The sequence below is a fragment of the Macrotis lagotis genome, chromosome X (assembly GCF_037893015.1).
Source record: "Macrotis lagotis isolate mMagLag1 chromosome X, bilby.v1.9.chrom.fasta, whole genome shotgun sequence".
NCBI lineage: Eukaryota > Metazoa > Chordata > Mammalia > Peramelemorphia > Peramelidae > Macrotis > Macrotis lagotis.
This window is the reverse complement of record NC_133666.1, coordinates 308,536,682-308,552,498: the sequence shown is the minus strand read 5'-3', so window position 1 is coordinate 308,552,498 and position 15,817 is coordinate 308,536,682. Positions and strand designations below refer to the sequence as shown.

The following is a 15,817-nucleotide window of genomic DNA, read 5'->3' as shown; positions in this document are numbered from 1 at the left end:
TACTCCTCACTCCAGGGCTGATGCTTTATCCACTGTGCCACCTAGCTGCCCCAAAATTGTTCATCTTCACATGTTGTGGTTATATTATAAATTATTCTCCTGGTTCTGCTCACTTCCTTCTGCATCACTGCTTACAAGTCTTCTCACATTTCTCTAAAACATCCCTTTCATAATTTCTTACAGCACAAAGTATTTCATTGCTTTCATAAGCCATGATTAATTCAGTTATTCCTCTAGGAAGGACATCTTAGTTTCCATTTCTTTGTCACCACAAGAATTGGTATAAATATTTTCATACACATCCATTGTTTTCTTCTGTATTTGACCTTGTAGGGTAATGTTGCTGTTCAGTCATGACTCCTTTTGGGGTTTTCTTGGCAAAGTTGTTGGAATGGTTTGCTATTTCCTTCTGTTTACAGATAAGGAAGCTGAGGCAAACAAGGTTAAAGTGATTTGCCCAGGGTTAAAGAGTTGCTAAGTGTCCGAGAACAGATTTGAAGATAAGTCTTCCTGAGTCCAGACACAGTGCTCTGTCCACTGTGTCAAATAGCTGACCTTTTGGGAATATAGGCCAGTCATTTTCTTTCTTTTTCAAATGGCTAGCAAAAAGTCTTACCTTTGCTAGGATGCCTTCTTTACTAACTCTACCTCAATAATATTTCCCTCCTCTGGATTTTTCCTTCACTCTTGGTGGATACCCTACAATGGAGGAGTTACTATTTTACTCTTGCTTCCTGTGTCTAGTTTTGTTTCTTCAAATAGACTGCAAACCCTCCCAAGAAGGCAGAATTAAGTAGTATGATAGTATTTTGCACATGATGAAATTTAAGATCTTTGAGGCAAGGGACTATTTTATTTTTAAACTTTGAATTTCTAACCTAGCCTGGTGCTTGTCAACCAGTAGGGACTACAAATTGGTAATAGGTAATATTTACAGAGCACTAAGATTTGCAAAGCACTTTACATGGATTATTTCACATGGTTCCTCACAAGAACCCTGGGAGGTAAGAGCTTTTGTGGTCTGCATTTGACAGCTGAGGAACTGAAGGTTGGAGCAATAGAGTAAGTGACTTCTCAGCATCACACAAATAACCAAGGTGGTTCCAATTTTTCTTCCTGTCTCCAAGTCTATCTTTCTTTTCAGTACTTGAGAAATCCTTGTTGCCTAGTCGTGGGCTATCAGTAAACAGGTGATTCAATATATTTGACTTAATTAACTGATTTTTGTATTAATCATGGTTGAATTATCCAAGCCTCCAACTTCCTTCCCTTAACCTGGATAAAGGAAGGAAAGAACACATCATTAGTGTCCTGCTAATGCCACTCTGGTGCTCCTTAATTATAACTTCCTTCCAATTCATGTTTTGGAGCTGCAGTCAGGTAACCGAGGTCTCTGGCCTGACCCCTTCTATCTTGTGGGATGGGGTCTGGGACCCCAGGGTGGGGAAGAAGAGAAAGAGTGGGTGCTGTGCTTGAGAATGCATTTTAAGCCAAATGTTAGAATTTAATAATACACCTTTCCTTCAGCTATAAAACGGGAGTAATAATACCGACAAAGCAGTTTTTAAACCTTACAGCATAGTAAAAGTAATAATAGTCATAGGAATTGGACCTGTAATTTCAATATTATAGGTAACTCCCAAGCCGGGAAACTCTATCAAAGAAATTGCCGGAGTGAGTTGCCCAAGGCCGCAGTGCCAGCATATGTGTGTCAAAGGAAAGACTTCAAACAAGGGCTTCTGGATTCTGAGGATGACTCTACCCACTTTGACCACATCGCCTCTCATAATTAATAATGAAAAATGTATACCTAGCCGTGCGGCCTTGGGCTAGCCACTTAACCCCATTGCCTTGCAAAAGCTAAAAAAAAATTATAATGAAAAATATAATAATGATCCCTCACTTTTATAGGGCACCTCAGGTAGTTTACATCTATTTTCTCATCTCTAGTGTTCCTCTCACTTCCATTCAATTCAACACTTATGAAACCCCTCCAGAGCTCCCAACGGTGTGCTGTCATCTCTGCTAGGCTGCCTGTGCCGCGGGGAGCCTCATGTCCCTCCGGGGTAATGGCGCGGCGCCGGTCCGTTTGTTTTTGGGCTTTTGCAAGGCGACGGGACTGGGTGACTGGCCCAAGGCCGCGCGGCTGGGCGGGCATCAAGGGTCTGCGGCCGCATTTGAACTCGGGTCCTGCCGGGCGCAGGGCCGCCCCGTGGGGCCGGTGGCTGGGCTGGGTTCGGAGAGGCCGGGGCGCGGGGCGCGGGGCGCGGGGCGCGGCGGGAGGCCGGCAGCCCGTGGGGTGTCCGCCCCCCGCCGGATGAGGGGCTCAGGGGCACGCGCGGCCGGCGAGGGCGGGCATGGGCCTTGGGGTCCGTGTGTGACAAAGGCTCCCTCGGCCGCCGGGCGGCGGGGGCGCGCTCCGCGGGGGCGCGCTCCGCGGGGGCGCGCTCCGCGGGGGGCGCGCTCCGGCTCGGGCGACTCCGCGTCCCGCGGAAGAAAGCCGGACTGCATTTCCCAGCAGGCGCCGGGCCGCGCACGTGTCCGGGGGCGGGGCCGGCGCGTCCGCCGCCGCCTTTCTCTCCCGGTGGCGGAGCAGGAGCCTTTTCTCTCCTTCTTCCTCCACCCCTCCCCCACCCGCCCCTCCCTCCCTCTTTCCCCTCCCTCCCTCCCTCCCCTCTGGGCTCCGCACCCAGGCCCGCGCCCCCCGCCCCCTCGGGCCGGGCCCCCGGAGCTGGGCGGCGGGAGCCTGCCCGGCGCAGCCCGCCCCGTCCTCCCGTTCCTCCGCACTCCGGCCGGGCGCCGCCGCCGGGGAAACCGAGGTAAGCGGCGGGGCGCCTGGCGGGGTGTGGCCCCTCGGCCGTGTGCCGCCCCCCCGCTCCTCGGGGCGCGGGGTCGTGGCCCAGGGCCGGGCCCGGGGCGGCCGCTGTCCGGCGTCGGGGCGCCCCCGCGGCTTCGGCCCGCCCTCCGGGCCCGGGCCGCCCCGCGGGGCCGCTGCGGGGCTCCGCTCCCCCGAGGGCAGGGCCGCCCCGGGCTGCCGCGGGTCTGCGCCTCCGGGCCCGGCCCGGGCACTGCCAGGGGGCGGGGGACGGGAGCCGGGGCCGGTTCGGAATGACAGCGGGCCCGCGCGGGCCGGGGCCACAGGCTGGGGGGCCTGGCCCGCCCCGCGGGGCTCCCCGGGGGCCCCCCTCTTTGTTTTGATTGACGCGCGCTCCGCCCTGGCCGCGCAGGACCGCGGGGTGCAGCCTCCCCTCCCGTGGGGCGCCCGATGGCCGGGGGCGGCTCAGGGGAACTTGAGATCGGGGTCCGGGGCTGGGAGCCGGGGCGGGGGAGGGGCACCCCTTTCCCCCTAATTAATGAGCGCCTGCTCCCCCTCTTTTAGGGCTTCGCCGTAATGGGGAGCAGGGGTGCACGTGCGTGCGGACGCCCGAGAAGCCGAGCGGACTCTGCCCCGGACGTGTGGAGGGGTGCGGGGCGGCGCGCCTGGCCCCCCGCGGCGCCGGGCTCCGGAGAGGGGGCGCGGTCGGGGGCTACAAAGTTGCGGGGGCGCAGCCCGGGGCAGCCGTGACGGCCCTGCGGGGCTGCGTGGGTCCGGCCCTTGGCGCAGCGCCGGGCGTGAGCCTGGAGGACCCGCGCCCGGCCCCGGCCCCGCCGCTGCCCCGGCCTCGGGGGTGCGGGAGCGGGTGTCCGCCGGTGCCGGGGCGGCCTCCCCGGCCTCGGGGGTGCGGGAGCGGGAGCGGGTGTCCGCCGGTGCCGGGGCGGCCTCCCCGGCCTCGGGGGTGCGGGAGCGGGTGTCCGCCGGTGCCGGGGCGGCCTCCCCGGCCTCGGGGGTGCGGGTGTCCGCCGGTGCCGGGGCGGCCTCCCCGGCCTCGGGGTGCGGGTGTCCGCCGGTGCCGGGGCGGCCTCCCCGGCCTCGGGGGTGCGGGTGTCCGCCGGTGCCGGGGCGGCCTCCCCGGCCTCGGGGGTGCGGGTGTCCGCCGGTGCCGGGGCGGCCTCCCCGGCCTCGGGGGTGCGGGTGCGGGTGTCCGCCGGTGCCGGGCCCCAGCGCACCCTCCCCCGGGCGCGCAGCCCTCCCTCCTGCCGCACTGCCGGGCTCCGGGCCGCCGCCGCCTCTTCTCGCCCCAGGCCGGGGAGGATTGGCTCCCGGGGGGGGCTGAGGAGGGAAGGAGCGGAGTCAGCGCGGGGGGCGGCAGAGCGGCGCCCCCGGAGCCCCGCGGGCAGGACGCGGGAGCCCCGCAGCCCCGCGGGGGGGCCGGGCCAGCCCGGTCCGCGCCGCGTGTGGCCTGCCCGTTTCTCGGGGATTGACAGAAGCATCCCCGCGCCGCGCGCCCGGGCCCCCCTGAGCTGCGGAGCGCAGAGAGCCGGGCGCGGGCCGGCGGGGAGCCCTGCCACACACGGCGGCAGAGGGGCTGCTCCGAGACCCGCCGCCTCCGCCCGCCCGCCCGGTGGTCTGCTTCCCCCAACTTGGCCGTTTCCATTCTGCGCTGGAAGATGTTCCACCCGGTCAGTCGTGAATTCTTTTGTTTCCGGGGCTGGTGATCCTCATGCTCTGCTCACCGCTGGTCATTCTCATGTCCTCTCATCTGGTCTTTGGGTTGAGAGCTGTAGTGGACTTGAAGGCTCAGTCTTAGGAACTGACTCTCCTGTTCTCCCTGAGCTCATCACCTGCCTCTAGGGACCTTTACCACGAAATGTATTGTTCTTATGGTACTTCAATCTCTATGTGTCCAAAACAAGCTTTCTTGCCTGATCCACTCTCTTCTGAGCATATTTCTGACAGGGATACCACTATTCTTCCAAGCCACCCAAATTCACAATCTGGTATTCATCTTGCCCCGGTTCTCCTCTCTCACCACTCATCCAATTAATTGACTTGATCTGGCAGTTTCTCTAGAACAGCTCACATCTGTCTACACACGGCAGCTACCCCATTTCAGCCCCTCAGTGTCTCTCTCCTAGACCATTAGAATAGCTTCCTAATAGAGAGCCCTCTCACGTCTCTCTCTTTCTCAGTTTCAAATCCATATAATTTCCAAACTAATATTTCTAAATTATCTGTTTGAGTATGTCACCCCCCTGCTCAAGAAACTGCAATGGCTCACTTTTTTTGGGAGGGGCAGCATTGAAAGCCCTTCAAAAGCTGACTCCAGCCTCCATTTCCAATTCAGCTACCCAGTACTTACTCCCTTTCATATACCTGCTGTGTCCCCGTTTTACCAGTATACTTGTCATTTTTTGCAAGGCAAATGGGGGTTAAATGACTTGCCCAAAGTCACACAGCTAGGTGACTATTAATTGTCTGAGACCAGATTTGAACCCAGGTACTCCTGACTCCAAGGCTGGTGCTTTATCTACTACGTCACCACCCCAACTTGTCATTTGTTATCTATGGTGTTTTATCCATTTTTTCCAGTGTCTTTTCACAAGCTATGTTTTTTCTCCTCAGGCAGGGTATTTGGGCCAGAAAACTAGTTGGAAAAACAGTTGGGTTACTCAATTTTACATACACATGGGTGTATCTGAGAATGTAGAATCAATAGACATGTCAGTTTTGACATGGAAACCTGTGTTTCCAAAGGCCACCTCTGGGAGCTTCTATGACATGTTGCTATATATATGACTATATTTAGATGTGAATCTCTTTGAGTTTTCCATTGTACCTTTCATTTCTATGCCCCTGACAAGCCTTAGTTCATGGTGGCCAAATCCAGGTTGTTGTAATAAGTTTATTAAAATTGAAAATATTAAATTAATGAAGAAAACTAGTCCAGATGGAGGGAGAACCTAAACCAGTGGGTTTGAGAGCAAAAGATTTAAAGATGTGTGAAAACTCTTTAAGTAGAGCAAAATTTCTTTATTGCTGATGTAGGGAAGTCCTGCTGCTTTGTGAGAGAGGCCATGGTAGCTAGAACTGACCAGTTCTTACCTAACTCACTGTGGGATCTTGGAAATGTTGTCTAGCCATCCTTGGCGCTTTTTTTGGGATTTTCTCTTCTTTGCTCTTTTCATTAAGAAGATTGAGAATGATACAGGGAGAGAAGGACCACATATTCTACTCTAGATGAAATGGGTATGGATAGTGGTGCAGGGATGCAGATTACAGTAATATGTATGTTGGGGGGAAGAGTTTCAGGGACATTGTGAGTTTGATGAGAACAGGCTTTCTGAAGGAGGTGAATTTTGAACCAGATTTTAGCTAGGCTAGGAGACTGCCACAGTTTGGGGGTGAAGCCCTACAATCAGGGTCATTTTGACAGTTGTCCATAAACCATGGACTTGACGTTGCCTGAGACTGTCCAGATATTTCCCATACTCTTCACCCTTTGCTTATTTAGTTTACCTCTATAAATATATTTCTGGTATAGGGATTCTAGTTCATCATAGTGAGTTAGGGAGAGAGAGAAGAACAAAAATCCCAACTACAGAAAACTTAGTAACCTTGATGCTGCCAGTGATAAAAATTTCTAAAATCTTCTTAAAATGAACTGTACGATCTGTGTTGCTAGATCTACACAGGACTATGTTTTTCTTTTTTCTTTTTCCCCAAGGCAACTAGGATTAGGTGATTTACCCAAGTCACCCAGTCAATAAGTAGCAACTATCTCAGGCTGGGTTTGAACTCATTCTCTTGACTCTAGAGCTGCTGATGTGTGACCTAATTTACCCCTCACCCCACCTTTTTTTTTTTCAGGCAAGACAAAAGCCATTTTCAATTCCAGGGATATGCTTCTTAAGGAAAGAGCCCCCTTGAAAAAGAGATGAAAGCTTCCATTGCTAATTTCCATTAGGAGAATTTTTGTAAAAAAGATGCCTTCTTTTCCCTTACCTGCAATGGATGCCATAGCTTCATGCTGCCAATGTTCATATATCTCTATGTGCTATGTTTACCTCAGTTTCCTCAACTGTGAAATGAGTTGCTAAAATATTTCCTATCTCCCAGGGTTCTTATGAGGTTCAAATGAAATACGTCTAAAGCACGTAGCACAGGGCCTGGCAAATAATTCTTGTTGTTGTTGATATTGAATCGTTTTAGTTGTCAGACTATGGCTCACTGGGGTTTTCTGCCAAATCCAGTCCTACTCACTGTGAAACCATAGAACACTGGCCTCAGAGCTGGGATAACAACTTGCTAAATCAGACAGTGCTACTTACTATTTCACTGAACTTTTTTGTACTTCAGTTTCCTCATCAGGAAAACAGAAATAAATATCAATCTCCTTTTTTTTCCATGTCTGTCTTTTGCCACACTTGCATTTCCCACTTTAACCTCTGAAACTAAGAATCCTTGGATCAATTAATTTGTTTTCTTTCTTGTTTTTTCCACCCCTTCCTTTTAATTATAACAGTGGTAAATTAAGCTTGAAAACTCCTGGAATCTAATTGAGGAGGCCTTTCTTCAGACTCCCTAACAGATAATCAATCATCTTTCCTCTGCTTTGAATACTTCCAGTGGCAGAGAGCTCACAATCACACAAAGCAGTCTATTCTCCAGAATCTGTTATTTGGCAATTCTGGTTATTAGAAGGTATTTCCTACTGTTGAACCTCAAGTCACCTCCTTTTAATTGACAACCATTGATCTTAGTTCAGTTCCCTGGAGCTACAGTAGAAAGCATCTGCTTCCTCTTCCCCAGGACAACCCTTCAGAGGGGAGAGTCACTTAATCTCAGTTTACCTCAGTTTCCTCAACTGTGAAATGAGTTGTTAAAATAGTTCTTAACTCCCAGAGTTATTATACAGTTCAAATGAAATAATATGTCTAAAGCATATGGAACAGGGCCTGGCAAATAATTTTGTTGATGTTGAATTGTTTCAGTTATGTCAGTCTCTCTGACCCATTTGGGATTTTCTTGACAAAGATTCTGGAGTGGTTTGCTTTTTCCTTCCCCAGCTCATTTTACAGATGAGGAAACTGAGGTAAATAGGGATAAGCGACTTGCCCAGGGTCACACCACTAGTAAGTGTCTGAGGCTGAATTTGAACTCAGATCCTCCTGTCTCCAGGAGCAGTGCCCTGCTCACCGTGTCACCAAGTTGTCTTTGAAACATAGTAGACTATATATAAATGTCAGCTATGATGATAATGATGTCCCTCCTAAGTCTTCCTTTCTAGGCCTAAAGTTCCCCTTTTTAGCCAGATAATTCTTATTCTGATCACTCTCTGCTATTTTCTTACTCAGAAATACTGTGAAATTTTGACTACTTAGCAGAAACAAATTCTGCAAGGCTGCTCAAATATAACTGAGAGATGTGCTGTTTAGACCCAAAGTTGGTCTGGTACTAGGAGATTGCAGAGGAATCTTTTTCAGCATCAAGACCACAAGTGGAAGAGGCCAGAGGGCTTTAGCCTAGCTAAAAATAGATTTCCTCTGATCTTTCTGAATTATTTTGAATAATCTTATTTTATAAGCAAGACAAAGTTGTTCTTTAGCTACCTAAAGCAGAAATACTTGAGGACAAAGGCTCAAGGCTTGAAGGGAGCTCAGAGGCCACTCTTGGAATCTTCCCTGAATGAGAATCCATTTTTCATTCTATGTGACAAGGCCATCCAGTCTTTGCTTGTAAAGAGCTGTACTGAGGGGAAACCTTTTGTGGATGGAGGCAGCCCCTTCCAATTTTTGAGTTTCCTTATCATATCTTCTTCAGTAAACCTCTAGGTTCTACCCACTGCTCAAAGATTTTTCTCTCTTTATCTCTGCAGAACAAGTCTGCTCCCTTTTCCATCCTACTGCCCTTCAATACTTTAAGATCACTTTCCTGTTCAATAATTTTTTTTCTCCGTTTGAAATGCCCTTATTTTCTAAAGTCACTTCTCAATATGAATTGATCTCAAGGCCCTTTTTACGTTCAGTAGCATCTTCTTCTTTTAACAGATGGCCTTCCTGGGGCAGCTGGGTGGCACAGAGGATAGAGCACTGGCCCTGGAGTCAGGAATACCTGAGTTCAAATCCGGCCTCAGACACTTAATAGTTGCCTAGCTGTGTGACCTTGAGCAAGTCACTTAACCCCCATTGCCTTAAAAAAATTTGAAAGCAAGAAAGTGTCAATGAACAAATGTCCTTTCTAAATTGTGCCACTCATAATTGAGCACAGTATTTCAAAGGTGATTTGACTAGAGTAGGGAACATTGAGATTATTAAATTCTTCTAAAGCTGTATTAGCTTTTTAAGGTATTATAGCATACTCTTTGGGTTTTTTTTTTTTTTTTAGTTTTTTGCAAGGCAAACGGGGTTAAGTGGCTTGCCCAAGGCCACATAGCTAGGTAATTATTAAGTGTCTGAGACCGGATTTGAACCCAGGTACTCCTGACTCCAGGGCCGGTGCTTTAGACACTGGGCCACCTAGCCACCCCTTATAGCATACTCTTGGTATAGTGTCAAAAGAGCTAGCTAGCTTTGGAGCCCTTAAAAACTTCAATTAAGGTTTGGTTTCTTAACATACCTGGCTGTGTGACTCTGGAAAAGTCATCTAACTTCTCAGTGATCTAGGCAACTCTCTAAAGACTATAAATTAAATGGAAAATATCAGCCTGTATTGGAAGAGGTGACATTTTCATCTAATAGCTCCCCCCCCCCCCCCCCCCGCCCCAAGAAGTTACAGATTGGTCTCTAGCCCCTAGCTCCTATCCCATTTGATCTTTTGAATCTTTGTTTTCCAGTGTGTTAGTTTTCGGTATGTCATCTGAAAAATCAGTATGGTGAAAAAAGAAGCTCAGGGGTAGTAGCAGCTGCCTATAATCCTGCTACTGGGCAGGAGGTTGGTGGATGATTTGAGCTCAGAAGTTCAGAGCTTCAGCAGAACTAAAAATGATTGCACCAAGTTCAGAAAAAATATGATGAGTATTATCCCCCTTCATCCTTCCAGTGAGGAATTGAGGGTGGAGAGAATCAGTTTACCTTATAAGGGCAAATTAGAATTGGTCAGAAATGGATCAGGTCAAACTTCTGTGCTGATCTTTCATGGGCAAGACAGAATGAACCAGTGTTCCCTAACTCCTACCCCCCCCCCCATGCATTTTATGGATAGCTTTACAGCCATTTCATTCTCCTCCCCCTGAGTAAGCTCCTCTTGTGACAAAGGAAAGCAATTCAGCAACAACATTTGATATAATGGCAACATCTAGTATACCCAATATTCTTTCCTTAGGGTCCTTTCCTTTGTGAGGCAATGGGGAGGGAAGGAGGAGAAGGAATATTTATCTGTTCTCTAGGATCATCATTGTTTTTCAGCTACATAGTCTTGCCTTCTTTTTTGTTGATCATCCCATTGACATGTATATATTGTTCTATTTACTCCTCTCTGAATCCATTCATACATATCTTCCTGTCTCTGAATTTCTCCTATTTGTAATTTCTTGCTGTATAGTAATATTCAATCACATTTCTTTAACATAGGATTTTTTTTAACCATTCCCCAACTGATAGCACCCACTTTACAGTTTACAGTTTTTTTACTATGAGTAGGTAGGAGCACTGCTATGACTGTTTCAGTACATATTGGCCCTTTGATTCTTTCTTTGATTTCTATATGCTCAAGAGTAGGATTGTTAAGTCATGGATAAGGACAGTATAGTCACTTTTCTGGCATAAATCCAAATTGATATCCAGAATGCTTGAGACTATTTCTCAAGCCTGCCAGTAGTGTATTAGACCACCATAAGGATGATCTAATGTTAATTGTTCTCATTTTTTTACTATCTTTACTATCTTTTTTTAACTATCTTTATCAATTTGCATCCTGTGAATTGAAACCTCAGAGGTTTTTGAATTTGTATTTATCATACCATTAGTCACTTGAAACATGTCTTCAGAGCATCATTTGTTATTTTCAATTATTCTTTTTTTTCTTTTTTGAGGACTAGCATTTGATAATTCAGATTTATATCAATTCCCCATATGTTTTAGATGTCAAATATTATTGGTGATATTTGGCACAAACATTTTTTCTACAGAAACATCTCATCTATTTCTATCTCCCTTGATTTTATTTATTCAAAAGCTTTAATTCTGTATAGTCTAAATTGTTTATCTTTTGTGGTTCTCTCTCCTTGGTTTAGTTAAGAATCCTTTCATCCATACAGAATTATGAAAGAAACGATCTCATTTTCAGTTGCAAAGTTGATAAGCATGCCACATATACTGTTATCTAAATAACTGGTAAAGATGTTAAACAGCTTAGGGCTAAGAAAAAAGATCCCTTTCCAATTTAAGTTATTAGTAATGCCAGGTTGTAAGTATTCTAAGTAAAGAAATCATATATCCTAAGTAAAGAAATCATATATCCCAAGAGACTCTGTAACATTTCTTCCTGAGCCACAGCTAACTTTTTTGTTGGCCATTCAAGATGGAAGTTCTTTGTCTGTTCATATAGATATTCAACATTTTCTTCTGTTTGACTCTGGTGTCATCTCAGGCAACCCCTTAAAGTTTTAGGTCCTATGATTCATATAATTCTAAATACTAAAATACTCTTGTCTGTCCGTCCATCTTATGCACAAAGACTGCATGATAGACTTTGCTAAATGCTTCCTAAAAATCTACGTTAAACTTTAGCTATGACAATCCCTCTAGTAACTTTGCCTATTTTCTCTCATTCCTCCTTTTCTTCCCCCCCCATACAAAAGAAAGAAATTAAGGTAGTCTGGGATACTCAATTTTATTCTTGAGGAAGACATACTAGAAGCTGGTGATCTGTGCTTCCTTTTCTTATTTTTCACTAGCTATCTAGTTAATATTAGAGATTTTGGCCAGGAATTGAAGTCAAATAAGATGACCTATAGTTTGCAGACCAATCTTTTCCCATTTTTGAATATTAGGACAACAATTGCCCCTTTCTGTTTTCCAATCTTTTAGAAATCATTGACAGTGGCTCTGAAGTTTTATAGAAGAGTTCCAGTGGAGTCCCCCAGGAATTTATGCTTAGTTGTGTATTGTGTATTGCTTTTATCAAAAAAAGCATGAATGATCTATCCTCACATTAAATTTGAAGATAACACAAAGCTTGAAGGGTTCTCTGACTTACAGGGTGAGAGAGTCAGGCTCTGAAAGCATCTTAACAGGTTTGAACATTGGGTTGAATCTAATTAGGTAAAAATTCCATTCGGTCAAATGTAAAGTTTTGTATTTGGGTACCAAAAAATCAACTTCAGAAATGCAAGATAAGAGAGGCAGGGGAAGATGGTAGTGGTTTTGAAAAGCAAGAGAAAGCTCGATATGAGTCAGTAAGGTGATGCAGCAGACGGAAGAGTTAATGCAATTTTTGTTAATGAAGAGGTAAGGAAGTGATAACCTACTGAATTTAGGCTTTGTCAGACCTCAGATGAAGTGCTGTGTTCCCTTTTCTAGACTTCTTGTTTTAAGAAAGACAATTTTATCATTAGAAATGTTGGAAAATGTCTGGAGAAGAGGAATGGGATGATGAAGAGCCTTAATTTCATGACGTATAAGAATCATCCATTGAAGGAACTGGTCAGGTTAACCCTGGGGAAAAGACTAGGGGAACATGATAGCTTACTTCAAGTATGTGAGGGACTCTCATGAAGGAAAAATTAGGTTCATATCATTTGATTTCCCAGAAGCCAATCAATTAAAAACATTTATTTTTATAGTTCTGCTCTTACGAAATTCACCATCTAATATTAGGTGGAGACAACATGCAAAAAATTACGTACAAACAGTATATATACAGGATAAATTGGAGATAATCAATGGAGGGACGGCACTACTAAGGAGGATTGGGAAAGGCTTCCTGTAGAAGATAGAATTTTAGTTGGGAGTTGAATGGTGTAAGTCTCAAAGAAGAAAATTTAGTCTTGATATGGGTGATGGTAGGGAGAGAATCCCAATTAGAACTATTCAAAGGTGAAACAAAAGCTGGATTACTATTTGTTGAGTATGCTATGTTGGGACTTCCTTCTTTTGTGTATGGACTGGACTTGATGACTGTTACCACTCTGTGATTCTGCTGTAGCCTCAGATGTGATTCATCTGAGGCTCATTACTTGAGAGCACATCTTGTATCTAACTATTTATTTTAGGATTCTGTAACCTTTTAGTCATTTGTGTGTTGTCCTTTCCAGTCCAAAGATATTCTTCTTAGCTAAGAAAACAGAAAAGAAATAAGAATTGAGTATTGCTATTTTTACTCCCTTGTCTAATATCATCTGGTAACATTCTAAGCAACCATTTTTTTTGTCTTTTCTCTATTTAAAAAAACATTTCTCTTGTTCTTGAAATTTTCTGCCAGACTCACCTTGTTTTGAATGTTTGTTGTTCCTAACACAGTCCCTACAGGACCATGTCATGGTTTTGTAGTCTTTCTAAATTACTTACCTTCATGTTCATCTTCAGTTTGTCTTAAAATCATTGAGAGCAGATAGTATTTCTCTTATCATTTCCTCACCTATTTTGGATTTCAATTCCCTTTTTCAGTATGTTTATTTTTTTTTTTAGAGGCAACTAAGTGACATAGAAATTGGAGTGTAGGACATGACTGTCAGGATACCCTTTTTTTTTTTTTTTTTTAGGTTTTTGCAAGGCAAATGGAGTTAAGTGGCTTGCCCAAGGCAGGATACCTTTAAATCCTGTCTCAGATTAACTATGTGATCCGTAGACCAGTAACATAGTTTCTCTGGCCCTCAGTTTCCTCATCTGTAAAGTGTAGAGCTTGGACTCAGATAGCTATAAAATCCCTTCTAACACTGTAAGTTTAATAAAAACATGTTATATTAGATTGGTCTTATTGGGAGCATGTTGAATGAAATAGGAGAGAAAATACCTCTCTATCTTCATCCCTTACAAAATCTTTTTTTTCTCAGAAGAATCCAGTCATCTTTTCTATGTTCTTTAAGGATTCGAAGAGCTATTTCCCATTAGGGTTGGCCCAGTGAAGAGATCACAAAAGTAGTATGTTAGAGAATCCATATTCTTGAATACATTAGGAACTGGATAGTATTTATTCTGGTTTAAGTGTTTGTCAGGGCAAGTATTTATATTCTTGAGGAATTTATATTTTTCTGAGGTCAAGAAAGGAGGCTCGGGAACATGGGGAAGATTACAATTTTTGTCCATGTTTGCATAGGTTTTATTATTTTGCTCTTATTTTTCATTTATATGTTTTGTTTTTAATGTTAAAGCTTGCTTTTATATGTAACTGGGGAGAAATAAAATAAAATATTAAGATAAAATTTTTTTAACGTCATCTTCATTTCCAAATATATTTCTGTTTTTTTCCTACCCAAAGAATTTTCTCTTACAGCAAAGATTTTGAAAGAAAGAGGGGGAAAAAGTGGTTCAGCAAAACCTTTCAACATATTATATATTTCTGCATGGTATAACCAACATTCCACGCCAATCATCCTTCACCTCTACCAAGAAGAAAGGTAGACTATGTTTTCCAGTTCTTCTTCCAGCCTAAGCTTGTTCATTATAATTATATAGCATTCAATTTCAGGTTTATCTTATTTTCATTTACTTTGTAGTAGTTATTTTGCATGTTATTTTCCTGATTCTTCACTCTGCATCAGTTCATATTATGTCTTCCTATGCTGCTCTGTGTTTTCATAGTCATAATTTCTCAAAGCCTAGAAACATTCCATTATACTCATATACCACAATTTATCTTCTTTCTGATTGATACATACCTTGTTTCTACTTCTTTGCCACCACTAATAGTGCTGCTATGAATATTTTGACACATATAGGATCTTTATTATGTCTTTGATTTCTTTGAAGGTGTATGTAGAAAGGCAGTCTCTGGGACAAAAGATATATGGGCATTTTATTCATTATGAAAGCATAATTCCAAATTGCTTCCCAGAATGGTTAGACCAATTTACTGCTGCTCTAATAATACCTGTTGTCTCACAACTGCTCCATTATTGACTATTTCTGTGTATGATATAAAACCTCAGAGCTGTTTTGATCTTCAATTTTTCTATTTTCAATGATTTTGAGCAGTTCTTCATAAAACTGTTATTCGTGTCTTCTTCTGAGAACTGTTTACTCATATCCTTTGACCAGCTGTCCTTTAGGAAGTGACTCTGGTCTATGCATATGTATATGTATACGTGTAAAAATATGAATCTATGTTGATTCCTTCTATATCCTGATTATTAGATCCTCATAATAGACATTTGATGACTGCATACTTTTTGAAATTGGCCCTGTGTAGGTCATTATTCAGGAGGTTTGAAGTCAGTATGGGTAACAATTTTGACTCAGAAGCCTTATCTCTTAAGCAAGAAAGTTTAAAAGATGTTGGACATGCAAAGGACTAAATAACATTACAAAAAATGAAATTCTTTTTTTTTTAACTCCTAAAGATTTTATTTATTTTGAGTTTTACAGTTTTTTCCCTAATCTTAACTTCCCTCCCCCACCCCCCCACAGAAGGCAATTTGCCAATCTTTACATTGTTTCCATGGTATACATTGATCCAAATTGAGTGTGATGAGAGAGAAATCATATCCTTAGGGAAGAAGCATAAAGTATAAGAGATAGCAAGATCAGACAATAAGATATCAGGTTTTTTTTTCCCCCCCTAAATTAAAGGTAATAGTCCTTGGTCTTTGTTCAAACTCCACAGTTCTTTCTCTGGATACAGATGGTATTCTCCATTGCAGACAGCCCAAAATTGTCCTGGGTTGTTGCACCGATGGAATGTGCGAGTCCATCAAGGTTGATCATCACCCCCATGTTGCTGTTAGGGTGTACAGTGTTTTTCTGGTTCTGCTCATCTCACTCAGCATCAGTTCATGCAAATCCCATCCCTCCTGGTTTCTAATAGAGCAACAGTGTTCCATGACATACATATACCACAGTT

General features: G+C 44.6%; 1 protein-coding gene across 2 annotated transcripts in view; it reads left to right on the top strand.

Annotated features, from left to right (window-relative positions):
• Positions 1–2,646: 2,646 nt before the first annotated feature.
• Positions 2,647–15,817, top strand: part of CTIF (cap binding complex dependent translation initiation factor) — a 464,369-nt gene continuing 451,198 nt past the window's right edge. The window contains exon 1 of one of the 2 annotated variants that reach the window (XM_074204166.1): positions 2,647–2,819. The gene's annotated coding sequence lies outside the window, so the exon portion shown is untranslated. Of the gene's footprint in view, positions 2,820–4,345; positions 4,501–15,817 lie in introns of those variants that run through there. The other variant, XM_074204171.1, reaches the window with a different exon arrangement.